We start from the raw sequence: 16,693 nt of genomic DNA on the forward strand, positions 1-16,693 counted from the left end.
TGGCAGTTTTTAAGGAAAGACCAACTTTACTTGACCTGTAATAGGGAACGCAGTTTTCAATACATACATGTAGTTTATTCATTCTTTTATTCAAATTAGACATATTCAGTAAGAATTTCATAGATTCCAATAAATCTCTGTGATTAAAATATTTTACTCAAGGATGATAGTATATAGTAATATAGTAACATTTTACCATATTATAAATACATTGTGTGCAAGTTGGGTTTACTTTATTATATGTCATTAATTTCAACAGTATTAAATGATATAGTCACGTGGTATAATGGCGGTTGTGTTTTTTTTGAGCGGTCTTTAAAATTATAGAAAAACAAGGATTACACATTTATTTGTGAATATAAAATTAGTACTTTGGAATTAAATGATGGAATATAGTGTTTTTTATATGTAACTCATGGGAAATAAACGGAAAAGTAGGCAAAGTAGTGATAAAAGTGGTGATCAAGATAATGGAAATAAACTATTTAAGCCAAGAGGCCCGTCAGAGGAGTCAGAATCATTAGTAGTAAGTGACATTTTAAACGAAACTAACAATGTATTATACGGAAAAGGTGATCAATCTGACATAGATATTGTTTTTTATAAATCTAGTAACGAAGAAAATAACGATATGTCTGAGGGTAGAGAAAAGAGAGACCCGACTAACGCCGACATATTGGCTTATTTAGAGAAGATCAATGGAAGAATAGGCAATGTTGAAAAACGTCTGGATTCTTTAACTGTACTTGAAAAGAAAGTAGACGGGTTGGAGAAGAAAGTCGATAGGTTCGATATGGAGTTGAAGAAAATATGGGTAGCGATGGAGGAGAGAAATAAATCATTTAGATATTAGAGTTACGGGTGTAGAAGAGAAAATTGAATGTGTTGACTTTAATGTAGCGGAGCTTTCTAGGTAAAGTTATACAGTATGAAAAGAGAGAGAGATTCTTTGAAAGATGACGTCGTTTACCTCACTTCACAATCTTATGAGGAATAATTCTAATTTTTACAAATGTCGATGAAATTTCACAGGAAAGATTCCCAAGAGGCACTGAGATATATTGAGAAGTCACCTGGAGAACAAACTTAAAAAATTGCCAGTCGATATTGTATTAATATGAGGCTTCGAAACGTGGGCATAGGAGTTGGGAGAGAAGACGATGATCATCCGAAAGGGAACATTGTAGCAAAAGTTTGTATTATTTAAAAGACAGAGAATTTGTACGTTAAAACAATGGAAAAACAGTTTAGAGGGAAGCAAATTTTCGTATGTTTTTGAACAAATTCCGAAAGGGAAATCATATGAAAAACGCAGACAACTTGTTCCCAAATTTGAAAGAACACCGACCAAAAAGGGGATACAGCCTGGATAGCATATGACACTCTTTACGGTGAACGGGAAGCCAGTTAGAGGAGATAGGATTACGCAGAGATGACTGAAAATTTCTGTCCATGGAATGTAAATGGCCTAACAAGTGACAAAATAGACAGTTTTTAACTTTTTAAAATTTCTTCTCGAACCAATGATATATGTTTTTTATATGGAATCCTGGACAGTTCTTCTAGTAATGTTCTGCTTAATGGTTACACTTCTCATAATTTTATAGAAAATTTAGGCACCGTAGTGCAAAAACGTAAAACAGTGTGCGGTATGTTTTTATACTATAGAACCTGTTTTAAATGAATGGCCATTAAAATTGTAAAAAATCATTTTTGATACTACTATTATATGACGTTAAAGCTAGATTTCATAATTTTTCCACATTTGAAAATGATTATATATTTGCGTGTATATATATTGTGAGGAATTCACCTGCATATAATGTTTTTAATGCTGATTTATTTGAACTTTTAGAAAATATATTTCCGTCTTTCAGTCAGCAAGGTTCGATTATATATTGAGGCGAATAATAATAGCCAGAGTTGGTAATAAGCATGATTTTATTACACACGATTGTTTAAATTCATATAACAGACGTTTTATGACTAATTCCTGTATGAAAACCTTTTTCCGGGCCTCTGTAGACCAAAAATTAGTAACAGTCAAGGTATGAAACTACTTGATCTATGCAAATCTTCATGTCTCGAATAGTTAACGGTAGAAATTGGCGAGACATGTAAAAATACGTACGTCTCACCCAGAGGCGCATCGGTGATTGATTATTTATTAACCAGTGAGCGTAAACTTTTCATCCATACCAAAAATTTTACCATTCAGTCTACAAATGAATGGAGTGACCATACACCTTTATGTTTTTCAAATATTCTTGTAAAAAAGTATTCAAAAGAGTGCGAAAAAAATCATGGAAATTATGTTTTTAAATGGAATAGTGACCGTAGAAATTGAATTTCGCAGTCTGTCTTATTGCAAAATTGCCTGAGTTTAACAAATTATTGATAATATTGATTTTTCCAACCCTGGTGACTGTGTAAATAGTGTTTTAAAATAGTTTTTACATCTGTGTTAAACGCAATGTAGCAGATTTCCATTATTTTGGTAAATGTCGTTTACTTTTAACAATGACGTCTATTTTTAGTTGATAGCTCGTTGGTATAGATAACTCCTGACTGGTTTTTGATAGAAGAATGTAATCAATGCTAGAACTTTGTATTTAGATGCATTTAAGGGTTTTAAAATAGAAATAACTAATAATATTTCAATAGAATAAATCAGTTGTTAAAATTTAAAACGGAATATAAAAGTATTATTCGTAAAAGAAAAGAATATTATTATTGTTAAAAAGATTGTCCGATATAGAAAATTTAAAAAAAAAGTAAACCGAAGCAGTTTTTTGGAAATATTTTTTAAAAATAAGTCGTCTGCAGATTATAGGCAATATTTCCAATAGATGTATTTAAAAAGAATTATTTTGCTTAAGTTAAGTAATTGATATATTCAAATGTAACAATATTTGAGGCTGAAAATTTTTTTGTGAAATTATTCTTTTTAATGAGATAAATAACTGAGTAAGATGAGTTAGATAAACCAATTACTTTAAATTGAAGTTCAAAATGTCCCCGTTAAAAATGTTTTTAAAACGTGGGAAAGTCATTAGGTAGCGATTGTTTAAGAATGAAATACTTCATAGAAAGCATCGATAAGTTTTTAGGTGCCCATTAATATTTGATATATTTAATGGTTGTGTTAAAACTCTGGTTTTTATCCAGAGCAACAATGGACAGAGGGCGAAATTTATTAATCCCTCTTCATAAAGAAGGCGTACTGATGACGTCAATAACTATAGAGGCATAAACATTAAGTTAGTTGTTTGTCAAAAATTATTTACCAAAAATGTTTTAAACTTAATCGGTTTAGAATTAGAATCCTTTTGTTGAAAGTAAACAATATCATATCAGATGCCACAAATTTTTGGTTTCCGTAAAGGGCGTTCTTACTTACCGATGCAATTTTTTTCTTATTCATTAATTCAAAAATTTTTAATGAAAATAAACGTTTATATGTTGTTTTTGTCGATATATGAAATGTTTTTGACCCAGTATATATAGAAATGCATTATGGCTAGAAAAATGTATAAATTAGGAAAATAAAGGTAAATTGCTGCGAATTATAAAGAACATGTATCAAAAAGTTAAAATCTTGTGTCAAATCCCTTGTTCGAATTATTTCTTATTATTTTTATTTAAGGCATGGATTACTTTTCAAGGGGAGGTAATTTTCACAATTTTTATTCTCTCTCTTTGTAGGGAAATTTAGAGCTATATTTGGCAAACTGGTCAAGAAACAGGAACTGTCATTTTATGATGTTATTTTGAGTTTTATTTTTATTTTGCTACGATATGGCCACTTAGCAAGTTCACCATTGAAACTTGCAAAACCATTTGGATTCTTTTACATTCAATATTGCTCTACATGGGGATTAAAAGTAAAATTACAAGCAAAACAAAAAGTAATTTGGTTTTTTCGAAAACGAGGGGGGTTGATTACAAAAATGAGAACTGGGACCTATGATGGCCAAATTTAGAATTGTGAATGATTTTTAATTATTTAGGGTACTGTTTTTAAATTATACAGGTAATTTTTCGCTTAACCAAGAACACTTGGGGAAAGCTTTAAAAGCTCTTAATGTTTTGTTTTATAATTGTAAAAAGATTTGATCTCAAAACCTAAAATATTATGTCCAATTATTTGATGCTTTCATGGGTTCCTAATTTTAGGATACGGGGTCTGGAAAATTTGGGGCTACACGAAATCTAAAGAATTGGAAAGAATCCATTTAAAATTTTGTAAACGTTTGCTTAATGTTAGAGCAAATACTTGTTCTTGCTGCAGTTTTATGGTGAGTTGGGGGCGTTATCCGCTGTATGTCGACTCGTTACGTATAGAATTGTCAAGTTTTTGGTGTAAGTTGAAAAACACTGATAATATTGTTTTAAAAACTATGTATGAAGATAGTTTTATTGGATTGTAATAAAGGACATCCCCGCAATTGGGTTTCAAATGTTAAAAAACTACTCTGTAATTATGGTTTTGCTGAAATTTTTAATGAAAATTGCGTTGATGCAAAAAGTGTTCCCTATCATTTTTAAACGCAGAGTTATAGGACACTTTTATTCAAGAATGGACAGCTACGTTAGAACGTAGCCCGGTTTGTTTAATTACAAGAATTTTAAGCTTAATTTTGGTTATGAAAGTTATCTTGATATTCTGCCTCGTAAATACAGATATTATTTTTGTAGATTAAGATTATCTGTACATCCTTTAAGAATACAGACTGGGAGATACAATAGGAAATAATACACCTCGTGATCAACGATATTGTTTATGTTGTAATACATTTGACATAGAAGACGAATACCATTTATATGTGTATGCCCTTGTTTTAATAGTCTTCGAATGCAGTATCTTAAAAAATGTTATTATGTTAGACCATCTGTGTTTAAATTTATAGATCTACTTTCAACGCAAAATAAAAGTATTTTAATTAAGTTATCTAAATATATCCATGAATCTTTATCGTTGAGAAACGCAATCATTAACTCTTAACAAAACTGATTTGTAATTATCATCTTGCATAAAGTTTGTCCTCTTTAATCATTGTTTATTTATTTAAGAATGTTTATAATTTGTATGTTTTCGTATGCCATGTGACTATGTTTAATCAAATCTTTTGTTAAACAAGACGATGTACCTATGTATAAGTCTGTAAATAAAATTCTGTTCTGTTCTGTTCTGTTCTGTTCTATTAATAAACAGATGGGGCTGATATTGCGGAAACAAATTTGTTGAATAATATGAGGATAAAAATTCAGCAAAACGAGCGTAACATTGTCAATTTAAGTCACACAGGACATATTGCCTGCAGTTATTCCATGTTATTTATCTAATGATAATCTCCATTATTGTTGTCCAAGCGAAATAAAGTAATTATCCGAATAACCAATGCTTGATATGAATTTTTTATTCGTTTAGATTTTATTTGACCGTCGTTTTGGGACTAGCATGGTATATTCTATGGGGTTTTTCTACATTTGTTTAGCGTAGATGGCAACGATAATCACAATTTATTCGTTATGTCAATAGTTCACTATTATGTCAGACGAGAATTCCACGTGGAGATACCATTAATGACAGATCCCCACAAATGATTCCTGTAACATAAAAGATGCGTTAAATGTATTGTATGTATTTATTAATGGTTAATATATAATTCAGTTTATTACTATAAAATGTTGATTAATATCATGGAAAAGCATCAAGAAACGATTGGTCGGACATTTTCTGCATATTGAGTTTATTGACCACAAATAAAACAATGCTAACAAATGAAAACTAACAAATGAAAAACGATCGTTTGCTTTAAAGGCCAATTATGCATCAGTAATGTCTCTATCCTAAATTCTCAACTAATTTTCAATTTTGGTGTACTTTTTATAGTTTTAAAAAAGTTACTCATTTGCCAGTTACCTAAACCCATCTCCTTGTGTTTTATGTTGGCATTTAGTATAGTTATAGTGATTTTGTATTTTACATAAAATACTATTTAGTTTACATTTTGCTTCTTTCATGACAAATAATTTCACATTTAGCGCTACATTTTTCTTGGTGTCAAGCATCTAACATGCTCTAAAACTATTATCTAAACATTATATATTTCATAAAGAAGTATCCGACTTATTGGGCCTTTAAGTCACCTTTATAATTTCAAATAAATTTACTTGAGGAAAAAGAACGAATATTATCATCTAATAGTAAATGTAATTCTATTTTGTAAGCAAAATCTAGCACAAATCTTTTTGCATTTTCTATAATTTGAATTCACTGTTTCGTATGAAAGACAAAAATTAAACTTAACATTTACCCTTATTTTCAAATAACATACAAAAATGGATAACCATTTTTTAACTATTTCTGCCCATTACATTATTTTTGTTTGTTGTTTTTCCCCCTACAATTTCATCAAAATTACAAATAACCTGTAAAATTAAAGCTAAAACTAAACAGGCATTCTGCGAATTGTCACGAGTTTGAAATAAAGATTTAAAAAGGAAACAAAGAATTAACGAAAAAAAAAAACATTTTGTGCAAGTATATGCTGCAATAAGCATCAGTGTTATATAAAATGTCAGATTTCATGGACATTGAAACACCAATCGACCAGTTCATCAGACGATGTTAAGCTTTCAGCATACGCATGCACAATCAATCCCAAGATTGCTAGATAAAGGAGTTATCCTTATTAAATCAATTCATTTTAATCATCATTCTTTTTCTGTTGTTGTTTCTGTTGCTGTTGTTGGTGATGGATGATGATGTTGTTATTGTTCCTGTTTTGTTGATCTATTTGTTGATGTTGCTCCTGCTGTTCTTGTTGTTGTTGTTTTTGATGATGCTGTTGTTATTGTTGCTGGGGTTTTTTTTGTTGACGATACAGATTATGTTGTTGCTGATGATGTTGCTGTTGATGATGTTGTTGTTATTGTTGCTGTGTTTTTTTGGTGTTTTTTTATGTTCTTATTGTTGTTGACTATGCAGATGATGTTATTTGCTGCTGCTGTTGCTATAGTGTTGTGGATTTGTAGAAGAAGTTTACACGCTGTTTTTTCTTTTTACGTAAATAAAATATTCAAATCATTACTGCTGAAAGAAAAAAAAACTTGGTCTGGTCATTGCGTGCGTTGTACATGTACTTTTATTAATATTATATCGTACGTCAATACAATATCGGGTTTTAAACACTTCTGTTCTATAACCAAGAGAAATAAAATATAAGTTCCAACAAAAAAATGACCCTAAAATAGAGTGTGAATATACGTTGTCTTGGAGTGGCATGAAATAGTTTATTTAACTGCTCTACTTTCCTGTAGTCAAGATAATGTAGTAATGGTCGGCGACTACTTACATTTCACCTTTTAAAGGGACTTAGCTGGGGATGTTTTAGCATGACAAGATGAAAAACGGTTTTGAATATCCATAATCCATTTGATGTAGGTTTACTATGGTATGCTTCCTAACCAAGTATTTCTATTGTCTTTTTTTAAGAATAATTTTTGGCATTCGTGTATTTGATTGTTTACTTTTGTTTTCTAATTCTTTGCTTACATCATGTTTGAACTATATGTTATTGTATGTCAATCGGAACTTCTCGGCTTTTATTCATTATAACCTCGGACTTATCCGAAGACTGACGGAAGGTACCGAAAAGTTGCGATTGTCTTTATGATAAACCCATCCGATTTGGAAGAGTATCGAAGAACAGCGAAAGGTATGCATGAAAAACAAATTAATAGACAAGAACATGACGCGTGATCGGGAATATGTATCTTGCATGGAAAATAGTTAGTTACATTAATTAGTCTGCGGATGAACTTTGCGGAATGCGTTATTTAATCATTTTACGATAATTAGTGTCAAAATGAAGCGGATAAGCACATGTTAAATGTATATCATTTATGCATGGGTCAGTTTAGTTATATAAGATTCCTGACGTTTCATTACCTGTAGTTTGATACATGAGCGTTTTGTGGAATAAACATCCCTCATTAGTAATCAATTCTGGCAGAGAAACGTGTAATAAAGAAATGTGTTTGTAATAAAAACGATTAAAGTGAAGTCAATGCCATATCATCATTTGAATGATTGTCTCGGTCATGAATCATATCATACAATGGCCAAATGTGATCAACTATTACATGAAACTATCTTTGTATTTAAAAAAAACGAAACAAAAAAACAAAACAAACAAAAACAGACAAAAAACACAATAAGTTAAGACAAACATTTAACAATTTACACAAACTTAGTATAAGATTTTATTTTTCTCATTGAACCCTTTGACTAAATTAGTGTTTGAAATCATTTTTTGTCCATAAGATTGCTATAATTCAAATGAATCGTTGTCTTTACTTTGGCAAATCGACTTAATATCAATTAGTTTACAAGACACAGCATCTACGTTGTTGTGCTCTTTTCGTTACTTAGGCCAGTGTTACTATAACATCTGTGTTGTTATAACTTCCGTGTTGCTATGATATTAATGTGTTGTTATAACTTCTGTGTTGCTACAACTTCTGTGTTGCTACGACTTCTGTGTTGCTATAGCTTTTGTGTGCGTTGCTATGATCTTAGGGTCCCTATTACCTCTGTGTTGCTATAACTTCTGTGTTGCTATAACTTATGTGTTGCTATAACTTTTGCGTTGCTATAACTTCTATGTTGCTATAACTTTTGTGTTGCTATAACTTTTGTCTTGCTATAACTTCCATGTTACTATAACTTCTGTGTTGTTATTACTTCTGTGTTGCTATTAGTTCTGTGTTGCTATAACTTCTGTGTTGCTATTAGTTCTGTGTTGCTATAACATCTGTGTTGCTATTAGTTCTGTGTTGCTATAACTTCTGTGTTGCTATTAGTTCTGTGTTGCTATTAGTTCTGTGTTGCTATAACTTCTGTGTTGCTATTACTTCTGTGTTGCTATAACATCTGTGTTGCTATTAGTTCTGCGTTGCTATAACTTCTGCGTTGCTATAACTTCTGTGTTGCAATAACTTCTTCGTTGCTATAACTTCTGCGTTGCTATAACTTCTGTGTTGCTAAAACTTCTGTGTTGCTATAACTTCTGTGTTGCTAAAACTGTTGTGTTGTTATAACTTATTAATGTTGTTAATCTTAATGTAGCTATGATCTCTATGATCTCTGTGTTACTAAAACTCTATTCTTCTATGACTTCTTTGTTGCTATGACTTCTTTAGCTAATACCTCTAAGCTTCTGTTACCTCTGTCTTGCTTTTTCCTCGATGCATTCAACACCTCTGTATTGTTATGGTTTCTGTGATCGACGATATTGGATAATACAATTAATGTTGAAGATAAAGTGGGTGCGGGTAATTTTGGGTGCGACCTTAAATTATTGGCAGACTTTTTATTGGACATACAATAATTGCAAAACCTAGAACAGTAAGCACACGGAGAATTCTAAACTACTCAAATTGATACTCCTTGGTGACTTTGATCAAAAACAAAAGATGCTCTCTGTACAATTCACCTTTGTTTTGTTGAACTCTGGTGCTGTCTTTACCATGTTAATAACTATCGGGGGACCCTCGTCACGGCCGCCAAAATCCGCATCGTCAATAGGTAATTTCCTATGATTCCTTTACCAATACTCGAATTTTTTGAGCTTATTTCGGTGATGTTTTTCAATTGTCAGAAAGAAAAAGATATATTAAGAAAATGCACTTCAAAGACATTTCAACTTCATGAATTTACGACATCAACTTCACGAATTTACGATTTCAACTTCACAAATTCACGATTTCAATTTCACCAATTCCGGATTTCAACTACACAAACTCAAGATTCCAACTTCATGATTTCAACTTTGTGAATTCACAATTTCAACTTTTGAAATCGTGAATTCGTGAAGTTGAAATCGTAAATTCGTGAAATTGAAAACATAAATTCATGAAATTGTATTCGTGAATTCGTGAGGTTGAAATCTTGGTTTCGTGAATTCCGAATGTCGGAAAAAATTCAATTCACGAAGTTATTATTGTAAAATCACGAAGATGAAATCGAGAATTCATGAAATTGAAATGTCCCAAACGGCCTTTCGTACTATGGCTTTCCTACAAAACGACGCAGCCAAAATTGTCAATGTTACACTCTTATTAATCTGATTTTGTATCACATTATTTTTTATTTATTTTACATAAAAAGTACCCTTATGGGACAACAATTCGAGGAGCTATTTCTTTCATCTGTTCTTTTCCGGTAAAAACTGATCAACTTAGGAGAAGAACCCCGCTCTTAAAAACCATGTGTTAAATCAATAAAAATAATACATGTATGTTTTTGTTCCTTCCATCGATTTACTAATTATACAATAAGAAGAAAACGGTACTAATATAGCATGTTATATTCGAGTTAACCACTAAACAATTCATATTCATTAACTTATCTTATTTTTACGCGGTCAATAAAACGACAAACATCCGTGTTTTCAAGTCCGCGTACGTGGCCTTTGGGGATGCTTTGCTCTGTTTTAACCATTGGTAACGTATTAAATATTGATAATAATTTGTTGTTTACGTGATCTTAATTTGCTCTTTTATCTAATTGCCCGTCATATTTATCATATTTGTTTTACATTTGTAACACTTTGATACAATATCCATTATTCTGTTTCATAGAAGCTTCATCTAACATGTCTCAGTGAATTGGTACATTTTCTCGCGCATTATTTATGCACAGATACAAAACGAGGCACGTATTACTGAAAAATATAAATACATGTAATATAAAACAAAGGAATGGCAATGTAATAAAAGAATAAAAGAAGTTTATGGTTATTTGATAAGATGTTTCCCGGATGCTCATTGTAAGAATAACATATTATATCACATACCGGTATCACATTAGCGGAATGATTGATTTGATGGTTCATCTTTGTGGCAAAGAAGTTGTTTTTGTTTGTGTTTTTGTTGTTGTTGTTTGTGTTTTTTTTTTTGGAAACTGTAACAAAATAAAAAAAAAATACATTTTGTGAAAAATATAAATGATAGCTTTTCTGAGGCATACTGGGCCTTTTATAAATTATTTATTTTTTATGCTTTATCTTAGATAGATCAACCTATTTGTCCATGTATAAAGATATAAAAACAAAAACGTAAGAACGCAGTTAATAGATTTTAATAGTTATCTCTTCCATTTAATTTTGTAAATACATAATTATTTATTTGAATTTTTTACCTGCCATATACATTTGACTAGGACCATGATTCTCTATTTTTCTTTTAATAATCATTTGTATGCAAAGATGATGTGTATGCTTGAAAATAAATGATACATTCTGTTATAATGTTTATAATTCAATACTAAATTATTTATTAATGTATTCATTTTTAAATTTGTTTAGTTGCCATGCCAATTTTCATCGAAAAAGAGAAATGCTTTCATTAAATATGGTCATCGTATCTACCACAACCGGCTAATTATCTCAACAGAAAAAGTTTATTTTGTATAAATTACCCTAATCAATGACTATAACGATGAAAACAAAACAAATCCGATAAAAACGCCCTTATCGAAAAAATTATCAGACTATCTCGGATGAAAGCTATTAAGTTTCTTGTATACATCGTTTTGACCGCTCCGTGGTCATTATTTATTCATTTCAAATTGCATAATATGGTCATTTGGTCATTAGAGATAATGACCGTATCTAAATAGAAATGAAATGTACTTTATCTAAAGTGGACAGAGTTGTGGTCAATTTTGTTTTATTGCGATATCCAATTGTGTTACGCTTTTGGGAATTCGAGACACTGCCTCGCGAAATAGACAAAAATGATTAAAAATGCCAATTACTTTAAATTACGCGGACTAAATTAACGTATAACGTATATAATGCGTGCTTTACTGTTCTAATTGGTCTTTATTTAGTTTGAGTTCGATTTTAACACGAAAATAAATACACGGTTTTTGCATAGATTATTAATAAAGAACCCCCCAAAAAAATAAAAATAAACGAAACGAGTAAAAGTGAAGTTAGTAAAAATGATTGGTTCTCATATATAACTTCGAAAAAATGTTGTTTCTACGCAATATAGTTTGAATAGCAAAGTTGTGTGCTTTTATTAAATGGCTTTATGCCATTTTTTTTTTAAATTTTGATTTTTTTTTCAAAAATGTAATTAATCTTAATTAAAAACAGTAACTTATTTAAATACATGTGAGACAAGGTTCGTCGTGAAACTCCAAGTAAAAGACGAGCATGAACGCTGACCTCTGCTTTAATGACGTCAATAAAATAGTTCTGTAACCACGGCAGCTGTCCGCTCTTGTACGCATCCCATATGTTATCTGTTTTATCATCGTATGGGAGCAAAGTCAGGGAGCAAGAAGAGAAATATCGTTGCGAAGTTTACGTTGTTTAAGGAACGGGAATTTGTACGGAAACAATGGAAACACCTCCAAGGTACGAACTTTTTTATGCACGAGCAATTTCCGAAGGAAGTTAACGATAAAAGAAGGTTGTTGCTGCCAAAACTGAAGGAAGCAAAAAGGGCTGGTAAGAGGGCATGGCTGTCCTATGACACGCTATATGTAGACGGGAAGCGGGTAGCGGTAGGTGCGGATTCCTAGGGATTCGACGAAGGTGAACTTAAGCTAATTTCATGGAACATTAATGGGCTTACGAGTGTAAAGAAGCAGTCGCCAGACTTTGTTAATTTAGTTTCAGGCAATGACATTGTATTTTTATACGAGTCGTGGACAAACAAGGATAGTGATGTGGAACTTTCAGGCTACACTGCACATAACTTTTATAGAAAATGTCAAAATCGCAATGCAAGACGGTGTAGCGGGGGCGTCGTAGTGTATTACAAGAATCATTTAGCACCGGGAATCGAAATCGTCAGGACTCATTTTGACACTTTAGTCTGGTTAAAACTAGATCATAGATATTTTCATTTTGAAAAAGATGTATATGTTTGTGGAGTTTATATATGGTGTGAAGATTCGCCAATGTATAATATTGCTAATGTTGATTTATTTGATATTTTACAAAATGATATACACGATTTTGAAGATTTAGGGCATTTATACTTAGTAGGTGATTGGAATAGTAGAGTGGGTAAAAAAAATGACTATATAACTTGTGATACTTATATTAGTAATATTGATGATGATGATTATGTTCCCGACACGTACCTATTCCGGGCCTCACATGATAATATATGTAACAGTTTTGGGACTAAATTGCTTGATCTTTGTCGGTCTAGCGGTTTCCGTATTTGTAACGGTAGAATTGGCCATGATTTTAACTGTGGTATGTACACATTTGCTAACAAAAACGGGGCGTCCGTGATTGACCTATTGTTGGCGAGAGATAAAGACTTTCCCCTATTGTGTGATTTTTGTATAGACTCATTCAATGAATATAGCGATCATGCACCTGTTTTGTTTACATTGAGATGTAATTTTTATGTTGATGTCTCTGAGGTAAAAAATGAGGTCAGGTACAAATGGAAAGAGAATCTTAAACATACTTTTCGAGCAGGAGTTATATCTAAATTACCTGAGTTAAATCGATTGACACATGATATTAACATCACAAGCAGGGATTCAGTGAACGATATTTTGAGCAAATTTACAAATATTGTTAGAGATGTAGCGGACCCATTGTTCTCGAAGTCATGTAATTTTAACAATAAGTCATCGTATTTTACTGATAAACCGATAGTTAATCATGCAGAGTGGTTCGATTATGATTGTATACTTGCTAGAAGGAGATACCTAGAAGCGTTAAGTGTTTTTAATAGGCTTAAATCTAGTTATAGTAGAGAACAATTCTGTGTTTTGAAAAAAGATTATAAAGAGTTATGTAATAAAAAACGTAAGTCGGCTGAAAATAAAAAGTTGATAGAAATCGGCAAATTAAAAAATGCACAGCCTAAACAATTTTGGAAATATTTTAAACGTAACAACAAAAATAAACATAACATTTCTACGGACGATTTCAAACGTTATTTTTCGGAGTTGGCCAATGATATTACGCAATGCACAAACCCGGAAGCTGAAGAGTTTTGTAGCGGATATGACTTTAATAGTTCAAATGCCGATTTCGATCAATTAAATCAGCGCATTACTGTTTCAGAAATTTTAGAATGTGTAAAATGTTTAAAAAGAGAAAAGGCTATGGGTAGTGATTATATTATGAATGAATACATTATAGAAAGCATTGATATTTTATCTTCACATGTTTGTGATATTTTTAATGCCATCTTAGATTCTGGTTATTTTCCGGAAAAATGGACCGAAGGAGTTATCGTCCCTTTACATAAAAAGGGCGACATTAATGACGTGAATAACTACAGAGGTATTACGCTCGTTAGTTGTTTTTCGAAATTATTCACCACTATTTTGAATAAAAGAATTGTAACATTTTGTGAACAAAATAATATTATATCAGATGCACAATTTGGTTTTAGGAAAGGCCGATCTACGACTGATGCTTTATTTATATTACTTAATGTTGTACAACAGTATTTAAATGAAAATAAGAGATTATATTGTGTATTTGTTGATATGAAAAAATGTTTTGATACTATATACAGAAGTGCACTATGGTTAAAGCTCTATAATAATGGAATTCAGGGTAAATTGTTAAGAATAGTGAGGGACATGTATCAAAAGGTTAAGTCATGTGTTAGAAATTGTAATAACTATTCGGAATATTTTGAGTATGCTGTAGGATTGAAACAAGGGGAGATAATGTCACCGATTTTGTTCTCACTTTTCGTAGAAGATTTAGAGCTTTTTTTGCAAGATGATGTAGATTCTGGTTTAGTCATTGATGATATTGTATTAATTTTGTTATTATTTGCAGATGATATGGTAATTTTAGGAAAGTCAAAGGAGGAATTGCAGAAAAATTTAAACCTATTGTATGATTATTGTAGTAAATGGGGATTAGAAGTTAATACTGAAAAAACTAAAATTATGGTATTTAGAAAAAGAGGGGGTTTATTGTTAAATGAACATTGGACATATAATGGGAAACAACTAGAGGTAGTGAACGATTTTAACTATTTAGGAACTGTTTTTCATTATACTGGAAATTTTACGCTAAATCAGGAATATCTCACTGGAAAGGCTCTTAAGGCATTGAATTTATTAATGATTAATTGTAAAAAGATTAAGTTAAAGCCTAAAGTTTTATGTCAATTATTCGATGCATTTGTTGGTTCGATATTAAACTACGCAGCAGAAATTTGGGGTTATACAAAGTCAAAAGTTATTGAACGAATCCATCTGAAATTTTGCAAACATTTATTAAAGGTTAGAAATAGTACTTGTTCTGTTGGTGTGTACGGTGAATTGGGCAGATACCCATTGTATATTAAGCGTTATGTAGCCATGATAAAATATTGGTTAAGATTAATAAATAGTGACAATATTATATTAAATCGTGTTTATGTAATGTCATTGGAACATTGTAACAAAGGTTTTAAAAACTGGGTGAGCAATGTTAAAGCTCTATTATGTGACTTCGGATTTACTTATGTTTGGGACAATCCATGCGATATTGATAAAAATTTTGTATATATATTTAAGGAGAGAGTGATAGATTGTTTTATACAAGGATGGAATGTAAATAAGGAAAGTAGCGAAGTGTTAGATTTGTATAAAAACTTTAAAAATGTTTTTGGATACGAAGCATATTTAGATATTTTACCTAGTTCATTAAGATGTTACATCACTAGATTAAGAATTTCAGCGCATGCTCTAAGAATTCAAACTGGAAGGTTTGCCAGAAATAGATTACCTAGAAACGAAAGATATTGTCAATGTTGCCATTCACTAGATTTAGAAGATGAATACCACTTTGTTATTATATGCCCTATCTATTCAGATTTACGTAAAAAATTTATAGCAAAATATTATTATATCAAACCAAGTGTATATAAGTTTTTAGAATTGTTACAAACAGAAAATAAGACTGCTCTTTATAAATTAGGGTTATACTGTAAAAACGCAATGTCTGTAAGAAATTCGATTATTAATATTACGAATTAGTGAAAAATTGTCTTGAAATATTGAACGTGCTATTTATTATATGCCGGTTAGTGTTTATATGGTTGCTTTGGTCAACCAGACTGTGTTAGTTTGTATATATGTATGTTTATAGTTTGATGTTGTAAATAAGATGTTATTTATTATACACTTAATAGTGTTTATATGGATGTTTCTGGTCAACCGTACAGTTCTAATTTAATAGATGATGAGTTATATTTAGTTATGAAAATATATTATAAGTAAGCCAAACATTGTTGAAAAGATAGCAAACTTTATATGGATGTTTCTGGTCAACCGTACAGTTCTAATTAAATAGATTATTAGTTATATGTCTTATGAATGTGCACAGTTAAGAAATGTATTAAGTAGATTATTTTGTCTTATGACCCAAGTTAGTCGTAAGGCTTTTTCTTAAATTACAACTTTGCAATTGAAATATTTTTGGAATAGCCAATTGTTAACCTTCCCTTTCGTTTCGTTTAAGGTTAACTGTAGTTTTGGAGTACTATTCCCTTTCAATATAGTATATAGTGTGATACTATAGTTGGTAATTCACTTGTATCTGGTGTTGATTACGTATATATATAGATAACTTTATTGCAAGTGGCACAATAATGTATGTGAAATTCACGCTATCTTTGTCAACATGTTCGT

This window comes from Ruditapes philippinarum, unplaced genomic scaffold, assembly GCF_026571515.1.
Source record: "Ruditapes philippinarum isolate M1 unplaced genomic scaffold, ASM2657151v2 ctg2846_1_1_1_1, whole genome shotgun sequence".
NCBI lineage: Eukaryota > Metazoa > Mollusca > Bivalvia > Venerida > Veneridae > Ruditapes > Ruditapes philippinarum.